Genomic DNA, 27,363 nt, shown 5'->3' on the forward strand with positions numbered 1-27,363 from the left:
AAGAAATGAAGTCACATGGTGGAATGCTACAATGGTGCCATACAAGGTAATGAGGTTGCCCTCTTTGCCAATGCATATACAATATTTATATTAAAGCTGCTGACCAAGCAATATCCTTTGTGTGTTTTTTTTTAAATAAATCACTTCTGTGCTATGAGAAAATACTTGTATCATTTAAAACACAAAAACCTCTAAATTACATTTTTTTATTTACTATAATGTAACAAGCATTTTTGTTTCTATATCAACCATTTACAAAGTCACATTCCCCTCCTCTTCTGAAACAGGCTATGGCACACCCCTTTTGAACTCTGCCCTGTCTCTAGCAGTGCAGCAATTGTATCTGGTAACAGCCCTTGGTCACATGATGTTCCCCACAGAACTTTGCATGTTTGGTCCTTTCCCGCTGCACTGACAGCCATTTGGTGAACCCCCGAGCCAAATTTTCACCGATCGATCACAGGAGAACGGATCGATCAGCAACTTAGCTAATTACTTATCATTGTGTGGATTGTATTGATGTACATATTAAAGGGGGGAAAAAAACACACAAACAAAAACGGCAGCTTGTACTGCTGCATTAAAAATCCTCAATACATTAGTATTGTTCCCCTTCACGCCTGAATTCTGATGTTTGCATATTTACCCACATTCCATTTAATTGGGATGATATTTAAATACTCCTTTTCAAATGACTTTTTGGGCAGTTGTATTTCAGGAGTGACATAGAACCATATTTAACACTTTTAAACAAGACAACAATAAGAAACACAAGATTTGACGGCAGATAAGAAACACTTGGCCTGTGCCCGACCCTTTTCCTATCTGCTGTAAAACCTCAAACCCGGCTTTCTCTCATATTTGGGATAAACTCATATCTATCCCAAGCATGTATACATTTAATTTACTGTATTAGCCTCTAGCATCGTTCTTGGGAGGCTATTTCACAAATCCACCACCCTTCCTCCCTTATATAGGGTTGTAGTCATGCAACAAGGAACTGATATCCATCTAGTTGGTAAGAAAAGGGTTAAAGCAGGAGTGGCCAACTCCAGTCCTCAAGACCTCCCATCAGGTCAGGTTTTAAGTAGAGATGGGCAAATCCGCTTCCCAGATTTTCTCGCATTTCTCTCCCCGCCCCCCAAAAAAAAAATCCATATCGTGGTGTAAAATCCACAAGCGGATTTGATCGTTTTTTAATCTGCGCGGATCAATCAATACCCGCCATTGGATACAACCCGTGGCCGGATTTGAAGAATCCAATCCACAAATTCAGCAATCCGTGGTGGATTTTTAAGGAACCGCCAAACGCATTGCTGAATCCACGGATTGGATGCTACAAATCCGTCAACGGATTGCGGAATTCGTGGAGTGTATTGGTAATAATAGTAAAAAAATCTGCAAAATGCGAATCACTCTTTTTGAGATTAATCCGCTGGAATCCGCGGATCATAGGAACTGGCCGATCCGCCGCGGATCCAAATTTTTCCAAACAAAATTCACCAATCTCTAGTTTTAAGGATATTCTGGCTTCAGCACAGGTGGCTCAATCAGTGGCTCAGCTGAAGAGCCTGGTTCAGCACAGGTGGCTCAATCAGTGGCTCACTCGAAGACTGAACCACCTGTGTTGAAGCAGCAATATCCTGCAAACCTTACCTGTTGGGGGTGTGGGGGTGGAGGGTCTCGAGGACTGGAGTTTAGAACCCTTGGGTTAAAGAAAGCTTTTGCACTTCTATATTAATATTCTAAGAAATAACTAGGAAAGATGGGGAATCCATAATTTTATTTAACATACATTTTTCCATTTCATTTAGCAAAGAAATGTTTCCACTCGTATAACGGGTTTAAATACACCTCAACATATGTGTAATTACTTAAGATGTCTTTCTCCGAACTTACGTTGTTATTAAAACATTAATGTATTCATATATTATCCATGCATATCCAGGAGATTAATGTTTTATGTGTATTTGGACTTGTTAATGAATTTTCGACATTGAGATGTAATCATTTAATCACTAAACTTTTAATTAAGAATTCACATATGGTATGTTTAAACACAGGGAATTAGTTTGTTATTCACTGATTGGGTGATATTACCCAGAATCACATCTAGTTTGGTACTCCTGAATAATGCTATTTCCATTGTCTACTTTGGGGCACGATTTTTCACAACTAATTAATTCGGTGTTCTTCTGAATGCAATTGTTGTGATTTAAACCTCACGTTCCCATTGTGTTAAACTGGACACTGAGTAAAATGAAGATATGTAGTGGGTTAATTGTCCATTTGTCATTTATGTTCAGTAAAAAGTTCCTCAGTATGATGGGATGGAATATAATTATTTTGTTAAGGTGTATCGTGTAAGACATAGAGCAATCAATATTAAGTACTCTGTTACATTTATTTTCTAGATTTCACCAACAATTGCTGGAACACAAATACTGTATAGCAAAACTATTGTTCTGTAAGGGAGCAAGGATCATCCATTCTACTGTATATGTTCCCTTAACACCAAGCTGTGTCAGGAGCGGTACAACATTACAAATCAGAGGGAGTTATCACTGCAGAAATCACTAACGGGATGAATAAAGCCTACTTCAACAAATAGGGTTTGAAAATAAGTATCACAGATCGCACCTTAAACTATACAGTATGGTACATTTAAGATGTTAATACTTGAAGACAGTTCCATGGGCAGTGGTATAAATCACAGGAGGATGCTATATTGTGGATGTCTGGATTACTTGATAGTCATCAGAAGAGAACTTCAGGCTGGAAAGAACAAAGAGAAAGACAGGGCCCATAAACTGTTCCAGTAGGTAGCCGCTGCAGGCTAAGACTGACCTGCATTTCTGAGCAGCCCATGCCGTGAGTTTCCTTATGGATAAATAAAAGATTTTGACCTCCAGTTATGTCAATCTGTCATCTTTCCTTTTCTCTACACTCGCTGCCATAATAAAAAAACTGATTTTGTGCCAGTAATCTAGAGAAATTACGCATTTGTAATTACTTGGCTTTTTCTGGAGAATGCAATGGAAGAAACAATAAACAGTTACAGTCTGGGTTTATTGCTTTTATTTACTTCCTTACATTGATACAGATAATTAATGGCTCATAATCTGGAGTAAGCAAAAGGGTGGGGAGCCGTGTTGGTCCTTTCTTCCACCTCAGCCTCGTGGTTTAGTCCGGTTTGTGGCGGGCACCCATTACTGTATGCTCAGCCCCACAAACATGGACCCCGCTGAAGTGGGTCAAGTTCTGACCCTGAATGCCACCCAGCTTGAAAAAGTGCAACAGTACCTAGAGCATATTAACAAATGGATGGAGCAAATCCACCTCGCGTTACTGCCAACCGCAGACCTGACACAGTGTGCAGCAGTTAACCCTGCTCGCCTACGTGCCGAGGTCCCTACACCAAGTGCTACTCATGCCACATGTGAACCCCGTCTCCCCACGCCTCATCACTATGGCAGAGATCCTCTCAGCTGTCGTGGGTTTCTAAACCAATGGTTTATTCAATTTGAACTTTCTCCTCTCGCATTGTGTCTCAGTGTGCTAAAATCGCTTATGTCATATCGCTGTTAACTGATGTCGTCCTATCTGGGAGAGACAACTGGACCTCACAAATAACCTCTCTCTTCACTCAGGAGCTCTGAATGGTCTTTGACACTCCAGGACATAAGGTAATGGCCTCCTCTTCCCTCCTGCATATCTCTCAAGGCAGCCGAACGGTGGCTCGCTACACAGTCGAATTTCAGACCCTCGCAGCAGAGACCGGTTGGAACGATGAAGCAGTAGCTACAGTTTTCTGGCAGGGCCTTACAGAGAATCTCAAAAATGACCTCGCCACGCTGGAATGCCCTACTAATTTGGAGGATCTATTCACCCTGTTTATCCGCATGGATCAGCGTCTTCAGGAGAGAAGAGTGGAAAGGTCCAGCACTGAGGAGGTACACGTCCTTTTCTTAATCTGCCAGCGGTTCCTGTTACCGAGAATTCCCTGGATCCAGACAAAGCTATGCCGTTCGGGGTAACAATCTATCAGCCAGCGAGAAGCAGCGCTGATGCAATTTGGGCTATTGCGGTACCGCCGGGCATCAGGATCTCCCCTGTTCCAACAAAGCAGGAAACACCAAATCCCAGTGAGAGATGGGAGAATCCCACTGGGAACATTACGTACTCCTCCCTCTTCTTTACCTACTAAGGTGATGCTGCCTATCAAGTTGACCGGGAAATCTTTCACGGCCAAAACTCAGGCCTTTCTGGACTCCGGTTCATGGGGTAACTCCATCGACCAGGCTTTCATGGAGAAACACGGCATTCCATTGGTACAACAAAATCTCCGATAAGATTGGAGGAGATCGACAGCAGACCGCTACAGCCCGCGTATATTTCATTGGAGACGGCTCTGCTACAGTTAGACAGGTATGAATCATATGGAAACGATTTGACTGGACGTAATTCACACCTCCACTATTGATGTAATTTTCGGGTTACCGCAGCCAAAACCCTGTAGTAGATTGGTCTTCTTCTCAACTCAGACATTGGAGCTCTTGTTGTCTTAAGAACTGTTCTGTTCCATCACAAATGTCGGCTGGGGTCTCGGTACCAGTGGATGGGAAATCCAACCTTCCTAATATCTACTCCACCTTTCAGGATGTTATTGATAAAGTTCAGTCCGAGGAACTACCATCGCACTGGTCCTTTGACTGTCCTATCGATCTTTTGACCGGGCCATTGCCTCCCAGGGGAGCTTCCTATCCACTTTCGTCTCTGGAGACCCGCTCCATGAAAGAGTACATTCAGGAAAACCTCCAGATGGGATTCATCCAGAAATATACTTCTCCTGCAGGTGCAGGGTTTTCCTTCGTTAAAAAAAAAGATGGATGCCAAGGCCGTGCATCAACTACCGAGGACTCAATAAAATCATGGTAAAAAGTTGATAACCGTTGCCACTCATCACCAAACTGTTGGACAGGTTGAAAGGAGCCTCTATCTTTACCAAATTAGATTTGCGAGGGCCTTTTAATCTTGTCAGAATTCGTCAGGGTATGAATGGAAGACAGCCTTTAATACACGGGATGGGCACTACGAGTAACTGGTTATGCCTTTCGGACTCTGTAACACTCCTGCCGTATTTCTGAACTTTGTGAATGAGATATTTAGGGACCTTTGACAAATATGTTATCGTATACATGGATGACATGGATGACATTCTGATTCTCAAAATCAGCACAGGAACATTCAGATTATGTGAAGCAGGTTCTAAAATGATTACGGGAGAATCTCCTGTTCTCTAAGCTGGAGAAATGCCAATTCCACCAATCCAGTACCTGTTTCCTGGGATACATCATTTCGGATACCTGATTAGCCATGGACCTAGATAAAGTCAAAGCCATCATGGAATGGCCTAATCCCATCAGCCTGAAGGTGGTCCAGCGGTTTCTGGGATTTGCTATTTATTACCGCCTCTTTATTCAGAACTTTTCTTCCATCCTGGTGCCCATCACTGCTTTAACCAAAAAGGAAGAGAACCTTCTAAATGGTCTGTGGAGGCTGTTAATGCATTTGATAAACTAAAGACAGCCTTCGCCTCGGCCCCAGTTCTGGTTCATTCAGATCCCGCTCTACCTTTCACTCTGGATGTAGCCACATCGGCTGTTGGGACAGGAGCAGTGCTATCTCAATGAAAAAATCCTAAAGCCAGATTGAACCCTTGTGCATTTTTCTACAAAAGGTTTTCCCCAGCCGAACGGAACTATGACGTGGGCAATCGTGAACTTTTGGCCATAAAGATTGCTTTACAGGATTGGAGGCACTTGCTGGAAAAGATGAAAAATCCAGTGACCATACTCACAGATCACAAAAACCTTTTGTACATTGAGGGAGCCTGTCGATTGGGGTCACGACAAGTGCGTTGGGTATTAGTCTTTTCTTGCTTTAACTTTGCCATCTCTTACTTACCAGGCTCCAAAAACGTGAAGGCGGATGCTCTTTCCCATCAATTCTTTGTTGATGACACTGTGGAGGATCACGATGAACCGATTCTTCCATTTTCACTCATCATCTCAACGGCTACCTTTGAATCCCTAGACGACATCGTTCAAGATCAAACCCAAATTCTAGAGGGCCTTGTGGTTCCAGAAGGACGCCTCTACAGTACATCTCACCAGCCTTCCAAAGAAAGGTATTGGAAAGGGGATATAGTCCCAAAACTTCCGGTCATCCAGGTGAAAGGAAGACCATCGACTACTGGAACGAAACTTCTGGTGGCCTGGTTTCAGAAGGATGATAAAGCCTTTGTAGCTGCTTGTCCTGTGTGCATGTGGCCCAAAACACCCAGGAATCGACATATAGGGTTATTACAACATCTGCCAATCCCGGATCAGCCATGGACTCATATTTCTGTGGACTTTGTGGTGGAGCTTCACTTATCTAAGGGTATGGTGATGGTCCTGGTGGTCGTATATCGCTTTTTCAAACAGGCTCACTTCATTCATCTCAAGGGACTACATAATACCACCAAACTTTCTGAGCTCTTTGTCCGTGATCTCCTCAAGTCATCGTGTCAGATCGGCGTTCACAGTTTATCTCCACATTCTGGAGGGCCTTCTGCCAGCAGCTGGGGATATCATTGCACTTTTCTTCCATGTACAATTCCTAGTCTAATGGAAAAACTGAGTGAACTAACCAGTCTCTTGAACCATTTATCCACTGTTTTGTGTCCGAGACCCAAGATGACTGGGCAGATCTCTTGCCATGGGTGGAATTCACCCACAATAACTTGTGGAGCGAGTCATCGCAGGAGTCACGCTTCTTTGTTAACTTTGGTTTTCATCCTCTGCTTTTCTCTCCCCAGGAGCTGCATCAGGAAGTCCCAGCCATGGATAACTGGACCCAGCACACAGGAGCTATGGGAAAGACTCCAAAAAAATCTTCAGAGCGCAGTAGCCACACAAAAAACACAGACAGATCAGCATCGCCGGGCCAGTCCAGTATACCATCCCGGTGACAAGGTATGGCTGTCTACAAGAAACATACGCTTAAAGGTACCCTCAGCAAAGTTATCTTCAAAGTTCATCGGGCCTTTCGTAATCATTGAGAGGATCAATCCGGTAGCATACCGGTTACGTCTGCCACCATTCATGAAGATCCCATCGTCATTTCATGTCTCATTGCTTAAAACCTTTGTACAGGATCCAAAGTCTCCTGTGCCAGAGCCTCCTCCGGAACCTCTTCTAGTGGAAGGAAAACAGGAGTTCGAGGTGCAGACGAGCCTGGACTCCAGAGTCTCCAGAGGTAACATGCAGTACTTCGTTCATTGGAAAGGCTTTGGTCCTTAAGAATGTACCTGGATCCCCAAGGATCGACTTCACTCTGCTTGTTTGGTACAGGTTTTCCACCAGAGGTACCCCTCGAAGCCGTGGCTGGAGCAACCGGAGGTCGACCCTGAAGGGGGAGGGGGGTACTGTGAGGATTGGGTGTGGGTGTTGCCCCCGACAACAGCAGCATCAGCAGCATCAGCAGCAGACTCCAACTCCAGGCTTTTATACAAACTGACTGCTACTGCTCTTCGTCAGTGCCTGCTGTGCTGAGCTCACCAAGCAACAAATCAGGGGGGCTGATTCTTGCAGCAGGTTCTGCTGTTGTACTCCTCAGCTATTGGCTGCTCACCCTTTATATGCTCAGCTATTCCTGCTGCAATTTGGCTGAGCATAGAGACTGTTTCCTTGGGACGTCGTGCAGGTCGCAAGCACGTTATATTGTCCGGCTTTGCTTTGTCTTGCCTGCTGCGCTATCCTTTATCTTGCAGTTCTACAGAAACCTTGGCTTACCTCTCAACGATGCTGTGTATCTCCAACCCTCGATCATGGCTAGTGACCCCAACGATCCATACCTCCTCCGACCAACGACCGCGACAAGTAATACGACGATCCTCCCTTCTCCAAACCTGACCTGGCTAACCACGACCACTACTCTGCATTCCGGACGCGATCTCGCGGCCTTAGGTCGGTGTTTCTGTATCCCTATCTTGGCCTCGTGGTTCAGTCCAGTTTGTGGCGGGCACCCGTTACACCCATCAACTTTATATAAAGCCTATACCTCAAAATAACATTACTTTCTTGCATCCAAAATTTTATCACTGTTTCATGGTTACCATCCATAACAATACATTTCAGGTTGCGACATTGACATTAAGTTCCTTTTAAATGTAGTGGGGGTTATTTACTAAAGTCGCCTGGCGGCAAAACTGGGGCAAACTCTGTGCCAAAGAATTGCATCACATTTATCAAAGAAAAATCTCCCATTACCTTCAATGGGATTCCTTTTCTTTGATGAACATGGCTGTTTTTTGCACTGCTTTTGCAGCCTGGAGACTTTAGGAAATAGAGCCAGTCTGTTTTCCTTGACATTTGGTAAATGAATGAAGCTGCTGCTTGGTTTATGGAATATTAATATATTTGGCTTACTGAATTCAAACTTCTTCAATGATTGTTCGAGTTTGACATTACCATCAGTAAATCTGGGATGCTCCATCTACAGACATGTAAATAAATCATTTTTAATCTCATCGTTTAATATATAGCTTTCAGACGTTGTCCCTTGGATGCTTTTGCTCAACAGCAAAACAGTATGCATAATACAAATATTATCCATTACATAAAAGTGCAAATGGGGAGGTTTTTTGTCACACAGTGGAATACGAGCATACCCCGCATTAACGTACGCAATGGATCCAGAGCATCTATGTATAGGGAAAATGTACTTACAGTGAAGCACTAGCTTTTTCCCACTTATTGATGCTTCGGTACAGGTAGGGAGCCGGTATTGCTGTTCAGGACGTGCTGACAGGCGCATGCGCGAGCCGCCGTTTGCCTATTGGGCGAGGTGAATCAGTGCGTCACTACTACGGCGGTCTGTAGGGTAGAATAAGTGTCTGTACTTGCGAAGCGAGCGTACGAACACAGGGATATGGGGCTATTAAAAATATGTCCTTACTCGCGAGTGTCCTTAAAGTGAGTGTCCTTAAACCGGAGTATGCCTGTAATACATTCAGCTACAATGACCTCCTGCGTCCTGAACAAAAGTATTTAAACACATTTACTTTGGTAGCTAAGGAACAAGGTCACAAGAAGCTGCCACTAAAAAGCCTACTACTTTAGTATTTCCCACTTCAGAGACCCTAGATCATTAGTATAATAATGGATATTTCAACCCACAAAGTGTTCAGTTTTCTCTGGGATAAAAGAAAATACCTTGAACAGCATGAAGTACATAAATAATATCTCTTTTATAGGGGCTAAAATGTATCAAAAGCATGAATTGCATCTCAGCTTTCATCACTGTAACTTTGTGATGCTTCTGCATTGTATCCCCATTATGTATCAAATGTTATGTATCAAATCAAATGGAAGTTTCGTCAAACTTACTTACTGCACACTTCTGAGGAACGTATTAAATACTCTTCTTGGATGTTGCAGGAGTGAAAATTCCTCTTCACAAGATTCACTGAATATTTTCTGTACACATTGTAAAAGTTTTGGACTATTGTAGTAATTGTTATTGACATCATAGTGGATCGTATAGAATGCCGTAGGGGAGAATGAGTAATGAGGATGGGTATACCATGTGCTGAAGTCTGTTTGTACTATGCACCGAACGAAAGTTGCTTTCTTTTTTTATTGCTTGAAAAAAAAAAAAAAGAAGAAAATATATCAAGTCCCTATAGGGCTGATTTTTGCAATGAATTTTGCTAGGAGTGTGCGAAGTGCTTTATAAAATACTTTTGGTTGAATTTCCTCAATTATGTATTGAGCATTCTGTGATATTTCTTATTGAACTTGTTTTCAATTTGAAAAACCATTAAATATGTCATCAATATATTAGCAGGAAACGATTAGAGATGATAACACAGGTGGTAGATGGCTCATTGTTTTGCATGTGCTTCCTCTCTCTGGCAACGCTGATAAAGGTCAGTAAATGAAACTGCACACAGCAGAGCTAACAAGGCTCAGTTGCTTTGAGCTGTGATTGGCAGCATGTCATGAAAACCAACTTAAACAGTCCAAGGAGAAGAAACCCCTGTGGTGTTTAAGGTTTCCGTGTGAGCAGGAGAATGTCCTAAGACTAAAGGGACTTCTAGCTGTCCAGAGCTATTGAACTTCATGAGACCAATGAGTGGGCACTGTTTGATAAAGTTGGCATTATTCATTCTTGCCCGTCATCCATTACTGTGTGCCAGTATGAGGGTCACATTTGAGACAGATCATCAACTTATTATGTAGAAAACATACAACTAAATACATTAGTGCACATGGGTTTTTCTTTTAAACACTGATGATACATTAAAAAAAAAAAACCATAAACCAAATTTGTTATTACAGGTGTAATTTGGAAGACTTTCACCTGCTGAAACTGTGCAGTTTTGGGCACGCCACAACATGGTAATATAATACCTGCAGTATATAATACCTATATAATATAATACCAATAGTTACTCCGTTTCAAAGAGAAAAAACACAGTAAATATATAGTCCACTCTGTATGTTGCCTAATAACACATTTATATTTGGTATTTGATTGAGCACACCAACAAAGCAAAACCTGCAAACTTAATATTGTATATCGACCTCCACACTTTAAAAGCAAATGTTATTATGTTTCATATTATAAGTAAAGTATTTTAAAGTTTGGTTAAACGCACTGTAAAATGCAGTCTTCTGCCCAGCATACTCATACCTCATATAGCTATATCCATACACTGTACACATATATCTATATTCATACACTATACACTTATATCTATATTCATATACTATACACATATATATACACAAAGGAGGTAGAGCCTCATAGGGGAATTTCCTTTGTGTGTGTATATATATATGTATATATATATATGTAATCCAATATATGTATATGTATATATATAATCCAAAGAAGCAGCCGGCACTCCACTTGCAAGTAGAAAAAATATGGGTGCTTGTCCCATAAAGCAATAATAAACCATACGATACCATTTGAAGCACGAGATCAGGAGACAGCACTCTAAAAAGAGTGCTGTCTCTGATCTCGTGCTTCAAATGGTATCGTATGGATATATATATATATATATATATATATATATATATATATATATATATATATAAACCATACGATATCGTTTGAAGCACGGTATCTTTTTCTATATATATATATATATATATATATATATATATATATATATATATACAGATACTGCGTTGAAACGAAATCAGAGGCAGCACTCCAATGGATAATCAAAAAAATATATTGTGAGTTACCAAGACACCATAACCGACGTTTCGGTCTGCAGACGGGACTTTTCTCAAGGTGAAATATATATATACTATAACCTATTCCCTGATAGCACCCCTCCAGTACCAGTAACTACACGCTGACCAGGCACCCTCTTTATTATATTATCATATACTATTCACATATATCTAAACTCATATACCTATATTCATATATCTATACTCATACACTATTGCATGCAAAATATGTTTTTAAAAAAATGCCCGTGTCTCTCTTTACAATGCAAATATAAAATTGCTATTATTTTTCCGGACGATAGTCCCTACACTCATGTAAGTGCTTTTTGCTGGAGAAAAGTTTAGCTCCCTTCACATGAATGGGGCTAAAATCTTCTCCAGCATGGGACAATTGGCTTCACATCCTATTAAATAGGGACCATGGAGTCTGGAAACAAAGAGAGGCATGTTCATTGTTTTGCAAATTATATCATGGGATGTACACAAAATGTGCATTTATTGCCATCATTCTCCCTGTTGTGTTGGTGCCAATAAGATTGTAACGCTTGCGTGAGCCCACAAACGAGACCTGACCCCGGCACTGAGCTGGGAAGGACTATGCCACGCACCCAGAGTAGCAGGGGCGTGTCCAGAAGGTGGTCTATCAGCGTTGCTGGGTCTGGGTATGAGAGAAAGGATAAACTGATACTTGCCGGTGTCCGTGGGTTGGAGAGATACATGTAGTTGGAGTCTGTAAGCCAGGGGTCAAGAGCCAGAGAGAATCCACAACAAGCCGGTTCGATACACAAAGGGTTAACTGCAAGAAACTAGACAGGACAGGGCAAGGCAAGGCACACACAAGGCTACACTTTGTTATGCGTAGCAAGGTATGACAGGTAGAGGCAGTCCTTTATAGGAGACAGGAACCAGAAGGAGAGGGGCGGAGCGGAGGCGGTGCCTCCGCAGATGCCAAAGATAGGCTGCAGGAGACAAGGGCTCATAGCTAGACTTGCCACGCAGCTGGGGCTCGTAGCACGCCGTCATGCGCGTGTATAGTGCACAGCAGAGGTGAGGCGCATCCGAGGGGGCGGAGCTATGCTCCGTAACCGTGCATAGAAGGAGCGGGTGTGCGCATGCTCTGTAACAGGAGCGGGGATGCGCACATCAGCGGGGGGCGGATCTTCGGCAGCTGCCACTGCAGTACTATAGGTAAGCGAGGAGGGAACGCGCCACAAGGGACGCGTTCCCCGATTCCTCACAAAGATCTCCTGTGGGTGCCCCAGTAGTCTCACCCTCAGCGCTGATCACTGTAACTTTGACATCCCTGCTGTATCTGAGATATAAATCCTTGTCCATCCCCTAACAGAGGCGATATGGTCACACTGTACTAGTTGCTTTTGTGCTTTTCTTTGTATGGCGCACCGTGCTTTCATTTCACGGCAACTTCAACATATGTTGTTAAGTGGAACTACCCCTAAATCACACAGCGGGTGCAGGGTAGTGCGGCATTGCGATTCTGCAGTGTTTGTCAGCACAGTTGAACTGTTTAGATGACCTACTTGTACAGTATCTCTACGGCTTGGTGCTGATGGCAGGCTATAAATGCTACATGGTGACGGAAGGCCTAATAAAACAGAATGGGTTTACCACCTACAGTACTATTGGTAATGCACATTTGTGTCTTTAACCCTTTCTCTGACAAATGTACGGCAGACCCAAAAAAGGATGGATTATACCTATAAATATGCTGGCTTTATAAAAACTACTATTATTAGAACTGCTGCCATCGGATCTTCAATGCATTATACGTTATTAAAGGTTTGCTTGTGATTTCAGCGGTTTTAACTGCATACATACTATTTAATGTGGTGTAGATAAAATTATCTGTAACAAATTCCCCATTTTCCCCTGTTGGCCGAATGAACATTCTTGGCACTGCATTCTCACCCTGGGGAGTCCTCTGTTTCTCATCCTCCTTAATGTTTGATGTGGTTCTACATTGGGCTCAGGAGAGCCAGATCAGGTACAGTATATGTAGCATGAATTACAATGAGAGTACCCAGCATGAACTACAATGTTCCAGTGCCTCTAATTATAATTCTCATTGTTTTGTTTAACTTAATTAAGGCCGGACACTATTATACGTTTTTTTTTTGTACATGCTGGATAGCAAATGGATGTGTTTACTGAGCTTTGCACTAAAAATACATTAGACCAGCCCAGTGTGCTGTGCACACTGAAATCAATTGTTAACTGCAGGAAAATTACTTACATTTGGATGTGCTGCTGAACCATGCAGCCGCATACACTTGTTGAAAGACTATTTCTTTTAAAAACCGTTCAATTAGTTTGCCTCCGGTCATTAAGTAACTAGTTGTTAACTGCTTGCGGGGACTAATTCCGCAAGGATTATTGCTTAAATAACATCTACAGTAGATTGCCAGCGTGAGCTAATGACAGTGAAGGTTCCATCCTTTCAGCTTCGACATTCTTGCCCTCGAACTGATTACTTATGCTACTTAGCTAACCCAGGAGCACGTTCGTGATGAATGCACCAGATTGCTTACAGTAGGTGTTAATATATATTTGATTGTGTGTAAAATATATAAGGTAGTTTGTTTTCTCACCCACTGTGTGTATTCCCATACACCAGGGGTTCTCAACTCCAGTCCTCAAGGCCCCAACAGGACAGGTTTTGAGGCTATCCCAGCTTCAGCACAGGTGGCTGAATTAATGGCTCAGTCCAAGACTGAGACACTGATTGATTGGGGTGGGGGGAGGTTTAGTACAGGAGTTGAGAACCACTGCCATACATTATTGATTGTCAATTATAGGGATTGGTAAAGATATTTAGATATGTATGATAAATTGGTGTAATACACCACAAAAAAGGTGTATATATGTTGAAGAGAAAGGATAGGAGTCAATTAAAACACAAAATATATAGGGGCCTATATTCGCAGCTCCAAAATTGTCACCGCCGGGTTTCGCATGTTCAGAAGTAGCGGAATGAAATTTGAGAAAATACCCTATTCTCTGTTGTAAATCGCATGTTCTAAACCGCTTCTATAAAAAGTGACAAACCACACGGATTAACAGCCAAACCGCCCGGATTGTACTCACTTTTGAAGTGAAATGACATGAGGTGGTGCTAACTTCCTAGTCTGATTTATAGGGTTTGCTCTCTCAGCCAAAACCATATTTTAGGCTCTGGATGCAACTCGCAATCCCAATCTTGAGGTGGCTTGAAATAAATGCGAGTTTTTAGAAGCGATTTGCATAACGGAACTACGAAAATTGTCGTTGTCGTAAAAAATGCAAGTTGGAGGATTTTTTGACAAACCGATCGGATTAGCAGAGCCGGAGTCAAACCGCTTCTAAAATAGCCTTTTAGACACGGATTGATCACGTGAGAAGGGATTACAGAATAGCAATGCATGTTCAGGTAGTCCTCGTTATCCAACGTTTCACTTTACAACGAATGGCATATCCAACGCTTTACTATGCAACCCTGAGGGCAGTGTTTGGACGCCGGAATGCGTTATCCGCCGCCTGAATGTGTTATCCAACGCTCACCGCCACTGATTAACATGGGACTCACTTTACAACGGTTTCACTATCCAACGCTACTTCCAGAACGCCTTCCGTTGGATAACCGAGGACTGCCTGTACAAATCTGATAGGAAAGGGCTCTTTAGAAGCGGACTGGCACAACTCGGAGCTACAAGAATAAACCCCATAGTTTTTAAGCTTGTATTGCTATTAAAAAAACTCTTATAAATCGGATATTTCGAAAAGTGCCCTTAGTTGTTTGTTACAGAGGAAGGAAGAAGATCAAACATCTGGCAAAATTCTCTAGTAGAATCTTGATAAACAAGAGACTGACAGGTACACACAACTTTGAGATTATTCAAATTATTGGCTTAACTTTTCCTTTTATGAGGTAGACTTTGTGGCAGCTAAGATATGCATTTTGTACCTTAAAGCTTTGTCCTGTCAGTTCTCTACATATCTAATATGAATACCTACAGCATCCTTTGTGGGTCCAGCAGTTGGAACATGATCCGCTCACTCCTTGTGTCCTTCCAGCCGAAACCTTTGTGACAGTTCTTCAGATAGTTTGCAGTCATACAGCACGCGCTCTGTCCTCCCTTTTAAATCAAAAACAGTGATTTGTAAATGCAGGGATTACCAAGGGCAATATTATTTTTATTATCCAATCAAACTTTTAGATGTATCTTAATGTAGATGCCAGATAACTGGATTTCATTGTGTCATGTAATTGTCACTTCCCGTAGGTTGAGTATATAAATACACCAATGCCCCATCTCCACTGAAACAATGGTCTTAAACGGTTAAAAGCCAATAGAACCCCCATATCCACCTACAGCAACACTCTGTTTCTGCTTTGGTCAATGCTACTTTATTGCTAGAGGGTGATGTTGCATAGTGAGAGGTGTGGATAAAAGGGGAGGTCATATATACAAAGATATTAGAAATAGATATTATTGATTGATGTCAGTGGAATTACACTATCCCCATACATACTGTAATCTAATCCTTCTCAAGATGTTTACCCTTTAGAGTAAATGGTGAGCCTTTTCCATTCAGTTGTTCTTTTTTTTAAAATAAAAATATATTGTCTTAGACTATTTAATTTCCCCCCTAAAATCTATACTTTTTGCAGAAATTAACAGATGACGTTTACACGCGTAAAGTATTTTCAGTGCTAGTATTTATAGCTGACTTGTCTCTATCTTTTGTACATTTCAGGAGGTCAGATATCACACCATTATATATCTGATGTTGATCACTTTTACTGTCATGTTGGCGGAAGCATACAAAGCATGATGAGCATTCAACATTTGTAATGAGACTTTGTAGAATGAGTTCCTTTGTAACCTGCTAGAAATCCTCCTCTGATATATAACACTCCTTGTGTGAGTATGTCGTTACTGCAGAACATGAATGAGACTTTGGACTACAAGTTTGCACAGGTCCTTACTTAGACAGGAAATCATTGCATGCAATGTCTGTCCCTGTCAGTCGGACACACATCGAATAAGTCACAAAGAGCTTTTTCAGTATAAGCAAAACAGTATCTCTCTCTGAGAATGTCTATGAGCTTTGCAGTGATTTTCTACTAAGAAAGATAGGTTACAGCAGAGTGCCAGCAATAACCAGGGCCCCTCGAGGTTTTATCTGCTGCAGAATGGCTGCAGGGATTAATCACTAGTCTAGTTTTGTGGGCAGAAGACTCACTCCCGTCTTTGTGAAAGTTATAATACTTTTGGGTAGAGCCCTCATTCTAATTACGTCTTAACTCCCACTGGATCACTCTACTTGACCACAATGGCCAGTCCTCTTCCCAACTCTCCCACAGCTGTTTCTTTCTTGCACAATGCAACCACGTGAGTCTCCCTAAGGGAGGCTTACTGTATTCTTCTGCGTTTCCCTCCCGAGCGATTTAATCCTAGGATGCTTCTGTAATAAGTGATTAGGACCTATGTAAATAGTGACAGAAAAGGGAGCAGTTGCGTAACAACACAGTGAGGGGTCCCCAGGCAACGTGACGGCATCATGACTTCATGACGCCGGAACATCAATGGAGGAGGGCTGCTCTGTTACAGTGGCCCTGCTCTCTTCCCCGACTATCAGCTTCATTGGGGTAACCGCTAGCGGGTTCATCATGAGTCCTGAGGGAGGGTCCCGTCTCCCTTTGCCCCCCCCTCCCCCCTGGGATGTGACCGGGCACCCCAGGCGGTAGTCACACCACTGGAAGGGAGCATAATGGGAGGCAGATGGAGAACATACTATACATAAAGAGGAGGCCCAGTAGAAAGAGATTTACGGTGGAGCTATTGTCCATGTCCACATCCCATTTTTGCAGACTGGGTCCAATTGTCCTCCTTACATTTGAGTTATTTTCCTGCTTCACAAAATGCGCATGGTAATCCTGGAGAATCTCCATCCTCCCTTTGAGGTTGACAGATTGATGTAGGTTTCGTTTTTTTTAGTCATTTTCATTAAATCTTTCTCACAAACATTAACAGCTCAGATTCCTTCTACGACGGCTCCACGCTGTGACCGGAAAACATCCGTGGGTTTGAAAGAGAAATATCTGGGATAGCAACTAAAACTTGCGAATGTATCCTTTTTTTTTTATTTATTGTGTAAATGGTGCAAATTTAAAATGAAAGTAGGTTACCACAAAGGTGATTTTGTTTACCTTGCGGCTTGCAAGAAAAGGGAAAAAAAAAGATTGCTTTTGTTTCCCCATTGAATTTAATTCTCTAGGCAGTTAATATCAGATGAAAGAGTAAAATGAAGATGAGACAATTTCATAATTCAATCCCTTCTCTTTGAGAGGTGAGAACGCATAAATAGAAACAAGAAGTGTTTCTACACGATTGCAGTTTACCACATCAAACTGTTCCTGCAGGTCTGTTTCATAAAGTCAGAGATAACAAATACGTTTTGAAGGAACAATCTAGAAACCATTGTGAATTTAAACCTTCGTTTGAGAGCAAGAAAATTACAAATCTGTGGTAAAAGAATTCAACAATAAAACATTTTAAAGATCGATCTGTAACAATCCATTACAAAACATTGACAATGCTTTGCAATTTAACAATTATTTTTTTTCTTTATGTGACCCGGTCCCCCCTGGGTCCCCCTTCATCCCCTTGCGTCTGGCAGCAAAGATGGGGAGAGTGTGGGGAGGTCTGCGGGCAGTGGGAGCGGCGATCGGATCGCCGGAGGCTCCCGGCGGCTCCCTTAGCAGGTCACCTCCATTTTGTGCGTGGTCGCGCATGCGCAGAAAGATAGTGGAGTTGTGGCGGCCATCTTGCTTCACCCGCGTGCAAGTGCAGTATAGCACAAGCGGCGGCCATTACACCCAAAAGCTCTGCAGGGGAACTACAGTCCCCAGAGTGCATAGGGGTGATACACCACATGGCGCGAGGCAGCCAATCACACGGACGGATTCCCCTGGACTTTGGGATTGATACTTTTGATGCGCTTTGAGCCATGGCAGTCGGATGAGGGAGCTGGACCAAGAAGGTAGTGTCTCAGTACCAGTGGCTCTGAGACTAGGCCTAGTACATTCCCCCTTAGGCCCCAGCAAGGCCCTGACTCAGAGTAGCTTGTAGTTACGACAGGGAAGGCCCCTTAGACAGGGACACTTCCCCCTTCACTGTCTAGTGTCAGGGACACAGTGAAGACGCCACACAGTGATTGCGGCCTGTGGTCTGGACCAGACCACCTCTGTTGCAAGAGACTCTGGTGATATTATCCATGCCGGAATTCACCCCATACGGATGCGGAAATGCCCATGGTCTTCAGTGGCAGTTTCTGTGTCATGGTGCCATGATCATCACTGTCACAATGCGAAGAATTACCCTCTACATTAGGACGTACTGTAGAGCGTTATCCATGAAACTGCGGTTTCACCAACCGGTGCACTATTGCATGGAAACGCCCATTGGCTGCAAAGGGAGTGATAGTATTCTGATTGGCACTATCACAGTTTAATGAATCAGTTCATAAAGCCAGGTAAAAGTAAGTGAATACTAAGCTCATAGCAATGAGCAGGTACCGTACTGTAAATTCATCTTGCCTCATTCCTGGCTGAGTGACTTGGGCTACATTACATGTCATGTTATCAGTTGTACTTGTTACACACACCTTATCAAGCCAATGAAAGAGAGTGAAATTACAGCACATGTGGATTCAACTGCTCAAGGTCATAATTTGATCTGAATATTAGCTCTGTATGTGACTGAATTTGTTTATAACATTCCCACTGCAGAAGATATAAACATTGCTGTTCAGCAATCACGTCTCACAATTTTGTATTTACATTCCAACAAAAGGAAATAACCTGACGTGTTATTCCTTTTTGGGGAGTTCATACTGTAAGTAGCTTACTTTAAATGTATTTCATTTGCGTTCATTTCCTTTAGAGCTGTATCATTATTTAATCTCTTATAACCAGATATTCAGATCATGTAACAACTTACAATTTGTATCATAGTGATAAGAAAACAGTAAGTGGATATGAACCCAGCATATTCTTCACCACGGCAGATTGATATAAATCAAGGTCTATTATTTTAAGTAAGATTCTTGGAACTTTACAGTTATGGACCATTAACGTTACAGGGTTCATACACATTTCACGAATTTCACATTTGCCCACAACTATTTATTATTTGAACGGCAGGATATTAATTATGCAACTTTAGGTTACTATAACCCAAAAGCATTTCTTGGAGAGTAACAGTTCATACTGTGCTGGGATTCTAAATTGCTTCCTAGAATGTCAAGATGGCTTTCATTTCATATAAAATTTCAAAACCACCATGTCAAGATATACTTGCTACAATATATCTACTACATTCTATTCACAGTGTATGTATGTTTTCCCATTTCTACTTTAAAGTTGTCTCACATTTTAATCCGGTCTGTAACTGTTACATACGCCTATAACATATATTATCTTTAACTGTTCATGCAATGTCTTTAAATATAATGTATAACCCTGTTCATTTAATGTAACCATGTATTGTTATTATACACTGGCGACACACTTTATTCGAGCTTGGCTAGTCCCACGAATTCGGGTATACCCGGGTGTATTGAGGTTTGTGACTGTTTTCTGCCCGAGTACATTGAGTTTTTTTCCAAGCAGGGATTGAAGCATTTTGTTCCCGCTGGCTGCAATACTGCACAGTATATATATATAAACTGCATTACAATTCATGAATTTATGCCATCTGGTAGACACGCGAAGCATTGCAGCCTATTAAATCCTAATCATTATCATTTAACAGATCAGCCGCCCATCAGCCAGGCATGAACCCAGGCTGGGAAGGCAAATGCAACGGGGCTTGTCAGAGGTTAGGAGTGGCGCATTCCAGGTATCTGCCAGGTACATACCGGGTATTTGCTCGAATAAAGTGTGTCGGTGCAGTAACTCCGTGACCAGGACATACTTGAAAACGAGTGGTAACTCTCAAATGTATTACTTCTGGTAAAACCTTTTATAAAATAATTAATCTAAGCGTAGGGCAGACTCCCCAGCAGAGCCGGAATTAAATTCAAATATGCCAAATTGTGCTTTTCTGTTATCATTTTCTGAATATAGAAATTGTATTAAATTGCAGTTCCGAGTTCTTCCCTCAAAATTAAATGTGGAACACAGGCATCATTCGTGAATTTCTCCAAACCTAGGGCTACTTATTGCAAGAAGGAACAAAGAGTAATCTATTAGTCAAATACTCTGCTACTTTACTTCTCTACTCCAAAACTGCTCTACTGCGTCAGCTCTCGAATCCAAAACAGCTTTCAGCTCCAATAACTACAGTACTAATCTGCCATTATCCCTAAAATATGAGATGTTCCTTCACTATAATATATATTAAGAGAACACTGGGACACTTGTAAATATTAAAATCTTAAGCATTTCTTTAGTCTAGAACATCCACTGAGTGTGACATGGCAGGGTGTCTTCTATAGAAATGTGTTAATATTCTGGAGTACATTTTCTTGATTCTTAATTTGGGTTCCTGCCTGTGTTTAATGTGTATAATAATATAAATCAGTGATCTCTTCACTATGTGAGCTAAAATAAACAACTAGAACAATATTGAATTGGATAATAAGCTTACCACTGCTATAGTATTTAGGATTTCATACAGATTTCCCTAACTACTCCCGTATATAAAAGCCCTACCAATAGATTCACTGGTGGTGAATAGATTACCAATAATGCAATATTTTGATGGTGTTTACAATAGATCATCAATAATACACTTTGTTCTCTCTCTCTCTCTGTTCTTTTTCCTCTTGTATTTTCTGAATGTGCTTATTAAAATCCTAAAAACTTCTCCATGGCTCAGTTAGTAACTAATGCTCGTGTTGAAAAACATGGTTGAAATATGCACAACTAATTAAAATCTGTTCTCTGCTTCTTTGCTTTCTTATGTGAAAGCCAATCACAGATTTAAGGATTTCATCTCAACAGTTTCAATTTGAAATTGCCTTTCAAACTTAAGACACTCAAAATAAATTGAATACTTGCTTGAGCACCGATATTTCCAAAAGGTTATCATGCAAAATAAAGACACTTCATCAAAGATTTAGCACTCACCATCCGCAATCCATAAATCAGATGGTGTCATGCGTCTTTTACCCTGACTTCATTTAACTGGCTATCTTCCCCAACATCCCTGTCAAGTGTGCTGTGTGCATCATTACACATAATTATATTTTAATGCAGATGTTCTACAGAATGCCACTGCATCCAAGAAACTGAACTAGTTTGTCATGTCCTATTGCTTTGATATGCCACTTGATACCAGGTACATGTAGATAAGAGAGACTCAGTGAAGATTTGCATTTAAATATTTATAGGGATGCCAAGTTTTTTTTCCAAGACAGGGTAAATTAAGAGGAATGACAACTTTGGGCAATATGTGGCCTGTATTTTCTTGAAATTTATTTAGAATTAAAAGCAATCTCTAGCAGATTAGATAAAATACTAGATGCCATAATCAGTCAATGGAAAGAACTTCATGAACAGTTATTTGGCTACGATTCTCTTAAATACACACAATTTTTGTCTGACTGTCATTTGTTACCCGATGCCAGTTGTAAATTATATTTGAAAAATAAGTTAAACACGGCTACAACTTTCCAAACCCACCCTTTAAAATAAAGGGGTTTTAGGTGGATCACTAATGAAAATAAATATCTTATACTCTACATTTCAAAATGGTTTGCTGTTATTCCAGGCAGAATGCAAATTAATTCTTGTCTCGACACATCACAAAACCTCCAATACACACCCACCACAGCCCCCGTTCATATAAAACTGTTTTAAGCAAGCAAAGGGATACAGTGCCTTTTTGTAAGGAAATAAAACAGGCAATAAGTTGCAAATCCCAAAGCAACAAAGTGAGAGTAGAAGGAACTGCCTTGGGTTTGCAGTAACTATAAATCGTGCTTTACTGATCCCATTGGTGCCAAAGGGAAATGAATAGAAGAAGTAAGTGTTAAAAAAGGCAGCGATAGACAGCTCGGGGAGGTTACAGCGGAGAGAATGGTACATTATTGACAAGCATATTGTAATTTATATCCGGAGGTAAATTTATCCCCCTTCACATCTGTCAAGAAATAAGTTTAAATGTACATCACACAACATATATATATATTAAAAATTAGGCTATATGTGGGTGTATTAATAAACATGAGGCTAACACTAGGTTAGTTTTTTTTATGCATTTTAAGTTAGCTCTGTGACATGGAGATTTAGACATAAATAAAAGCTGGCAGTGAGGCTGGCTGGTAGAGGAAATACATTTCATCCAGAGAAAGCCAACACACCCTGGCTCCATGCCATGGGTACAGAGACAAGCTTGAAAAGCACACAGGTCCCTTTGTCAGGCATGCCTGAGTGAAATGTAATGAATTCCAATGTATTTGTTCTCGCATGTTATCTGTGGATATGGTGAATATTCAAGTATACAGCACCATGTACATTTTAGGCATCTTCAATATATTAATGTATCTGCATCATTGTAGTAGATGATTTATTGATGTGCTGCAAACCTCTGGTTCTCCTGTAGCCCTTTGTTTTCTTCTATCATTTTGACAAATGGTTGAACAATCAGAGCATGCCAAATGGATGCTATTCATGTGGCACCAAGAGAGGCGATCTGGCCCCTTCTAGCCGATCCCTTTGAGAAATAAAAATGGCCCATAGAAATAATAATGGTTTAATATAAAAAAAAGATTGTGTTTTTCCTCTAGAAATATAAATGCATGTTTCCCCAGTTAGTGGGTTATTGTTTCTTATCGTTTTTTATTGGGGGATACTTAAAAGACTCATCCTGAATATTAAAATAGATAAGCAGTTCTCTGGCTCTGTGATTAGTGCATTTGTTTTTTCCATAGGAAACAAATTCAAGTGGAAAGTATTTGCTAGGAAGTGGTAGGTCATTTTGCACAGACAAATCTTGAATTTGCTTCATTGACAGAGTTGAAGAATTTTTTTTTTCATGGTGAGAGGAAAAAATAGGCTTTGGAAATCACAGTTTGATTTCCTCTAGAACAAAATGAACTGCTCTGAAAGTACATTTAGAACATGTTAGGTGTTGATGAAGTAATATTGCTAAAATGAATATACTGTTGGTATTACTGAAAAGGACTCAGGGAGTCTATGGAGAGGAAATTGTTAGCAGTGTGCAGAATCCATCTTGTCTTTGTGTGTGTTATATGTTAGTATGCGTGTTGATGCAAGAGTGAACTTTGCTCCAGAGGGGTGGGGGATATGGACTGTGCCTTGTTGCTCAAACACTCAAGTGTTGTGGTCAGCTAAAAGGACCAGTTTAGGTTAGATGAGTTGATCTTTGAAGTTAGTCTGGGATAGATAAGAAGACATGACTCCTGAAGAAGCTGTTAAGCGAAACGCGTAGAGTCGGCATAGTAGGCGTTACTGATATCCTCCATGAGAATTGCTGCCCGTCCTCCTCCACGATTCCGAAGGCACCGGAAGTGACGTAATGCTCACCGGGAATGTTACCTTGCCAACCAGCCCTCTGCCGGCAATGTCGCAGCATCATGATGTCACGGCGGCATGTGACACCGCGTTGCCATGGCAAAGCGACATTACAGAAGCATGTGGCAACATGTCATCATGTGATGTTGCGGCATCATTTGACATCGCTCACCATGGCAACGCGACGCTACAGGAGGCAGCCCACTCCAGTAAAGGTAAGCCAAGGGGAAAACACACACAGACACCCTCCCATTTACTATCTTAAAAGAGCTTAACAGTCCCATTTATCTAGTCCAAAATATATTTACACATGAAGACATTTGACAGAGAGATATTAGGATGAGATAAGGTTAGGGTTTCCACCCCCAGGTTTGTTGGCTTTGGTGGGGAAAGATTCCAAGATTTCAGCACCAGCCATTCAAAGACAGCAACAATCAGATCTGCAATTGGAGCTACGGTTTTGTTTTGCTCTAGAAATGCCATGTTGAAGTCACAGGTGCTGCTCCTTCAGAAAAACTATCAAATAAGTTTCACCAGCAAATCTTGACCATATGGAGCGCAACCTCTCCAGAATATATCAAATGAAAAACAGAACATACAAAATAAACAACAAAAAGTAAAAAATTATACACTATGGAGCCTATTTTAGTAGCTTCGATAACCAGCTCATCGAGGATTTTGAGCAGCTGTCACAACATTTTGCTTGGTAGCTATTCAGAAAGTCTCAGTGAGTTGGACAAATCGTATGGGGAAGGCATTTTTTTTGCGATTTCTGGCTCCTGGCCAAACACATCGCGCGGGAGCTGCAAAAAAAGCTCAAACTCGCACTTTTTCTGGAAAGTAGCTATTCTAGTAGCTCTGAGATTGTCGTAGTTCTGGAATTGTGCGTTTAACAAAGATTCATCTCGCCAGCCTAAGGCGCATTCTACAGTAGGTGCGGGTGCGTGGGCACATGAGTCTGTGTGAACGCGCGTGCAAGTGACGCATACTTTTTGTGTGTACTGTATGGTGATCCGTGCTGCCGGGAGCGACAGGTTGAATATGTGTGTGTGTGTATGTGTATGTATGTGTATGTATGTGTGTGTATATGTCTAAATTATTATATATTTTTACAATTAAAAAGGACATGTTGGTAAAAGAATAAAATATTTATTAACATTGTGCATACACACATACATACATACATACATACATACACTGGCATGAAAACGTACTTTTTGAGTCTTCTCCGCTACCGCCCGGCTCCACGCTCACTGCCGTGTGCGCGTGCGGCCCTAGCATACAATGGCTGGCTAACTACAGTCAACTATAACTGCCGCGCTCGTGCACGGCGCAGCAAGAGTACCCACTATATGACGAGCCTTAGGATGGCAAGATGGGATCTTAGAGCAGGACTTAGAAAATAAAATGCTTTTTTCCTGCATCAGATTGTTGCCGGGGGTTTCCGGAGCTGATACACATATACACATACTGTATCAGCTCCGGAGAGCCCTTGCTTCAATCGATGCAATAAAAATACATTTCCAGGCAGCTTCATTACCTTAGCGGCTAACTATTAAAGATGATGTCACATCCTTTTAAAAAAGTGGAACATATCACATGGTACCCCATACCGGGGCCTGTAACTCGGGAAGCAGAGGGTCCACAGACCTGAAATCAATATGGCTCTGCTCCGGAGACCCCTTGCTCACGCACACTAGTACTCAAATTTTTATAAAAACAAGAGTTGTGCAGGGAGAGGCGGCTCTCTCTGTGCAGATCAGACTGCAGCCAGATCGTACGGGGGGGAGAACTTAGAAAAAGCTGAGTTCACTTTGCTGCTTCGCTGAACAGTTTTTGCATTTTCCTGCCTCACGGTTTGAGAGGGTTTCAGATTCTTTCTGAATACCGTGATGACACAAATGATAAAATGTTCGATGGGAACATGCCAAGCAGCAAAGTCATGGAAGCTACTAGAATATGTGTTTTATTTATATTATTCATTTATATACACTATACACTATTATATACACTATACACTAGGTTGACTTGTCCACATCCAGGATATATGTTTGTTTGTAGTGTCTAGTTTTCTTGGTCAACATATGAATTGGCCACTCTTTTGAGAAGTTACAATAAGGCACGGGTGACCAACTCCAGTCCTCAAGGGCCACCAAGAGGTCAGATTTTCAGGACATCCCAACTTCAGCACAGGTGGCTCAATCAGCGGCTCTGTCTTTGACTGCATCATCTGTGCTGAAGCAGGGATATTCTGAATACCTGGCCCGTTGGTGGCTCTTGAAGACTGGAGTTGGCCACCCCCTGCAATAAGGGATCCAAAACATCTTGTATCACAGGCATTTTATCTACATATTAACTTATTTAAATAGTGAAAATTAATTTTATTTACACGACCAAAAAAGGTAATTGACTACATTTCTTCAACAGAAAACTCCTTTAATCTTTAGCCTGGGTGCCAATTCTACTATATAATCAGTATTTTTTTCTTTTTTACTCTGCTCTAATTTTACCTTTTCTATTAATCTCACAACCCTCTTTTAAAAAGACGGATTATAAAAGCTACTCATCGTTAAATAAGGGCAGGAAGTATGGAAGAAAACATTGTACTTAAGAATGTACTCCAAATTGTACATGGATATCATTTTTCATTCAAAGTATTCATTCATTTTTTTTCATTTTCCATTCGAAGTATTCTTCAGAGAAAAAAAAGAAAAAAAAGGTGCTAAAGGCTTTAAAGCATTTCCATTCTAAGTAACATCATTTATTTTTTGTCTTACCGGTATTATAAGGTTTAATAGCATTTGAAGTGAATGTTCCTAATTTACTTACTGAATGCAGGCAATATGAAGAATACTACTCCACGGAAATCGCATTACAATAATTGCACAATTCTTCAGCTAATGCAATATTGACCTACACTTGACCCTTCAAATAGATCACCCTTCTTTCCTATGCAATTGTTTCCATGTAACCATTAATATCAATAGTACTTTCTGCTTCTGCAGCTTTTTACATCTGGTTACCAAAGAATTTTTTTTTACAATTAGTAGCAATGACAATAGTAATAATTAGTTCTTTTCATGGAAACATAATCCCAAGCGGAGTTGAAATTAAAATGACCCCTAGTATGTTGTGAAGATCTCTTCTCCTTGACAGAGAACTGTATTCATCTGTATCTCATTCTCTGGCATGTATTGATGACAAACTGATTGAGCATATTAAATTTGTTTTCTATTAATGATTTTGCTTCCTGCTTTGCGCCATCAATAAAACCATGAATCTTGAATTTCTTAGAATACGGTAAAAAGTTTTGTACGGTTCTGATAAAATGGTACGTTAACATTGTATCTCTCAAAATGTAGTTAACAAATCCATTACAAGCTCAAACATACAGGTAATGGACTCAGTTAGAGATTTATTAGTTCATTAGTTACTCACAGTTATGGCACAAGCTTCTTCTAGCTTAATGACTGATATATCACTGTAAATAACCCCAAGGCATAAACGGATAGGCAGCCTTTCAAA

This window comes from Ascaphus truei, chromosome 19, assembly GCF_040206685.1.
Source record: "Ascaphus truei isolate aAscTru1 chromosome 19, aAscTru1.hap1, whole genome shotgun sequence".
NCBI classification, from domain to species: domain Eukaryota; kingdom Metazoa; phylum Chordata; class Amphibia; order Anura; family Ascaphidae; genus Ascaphus; species Ascaphus truei.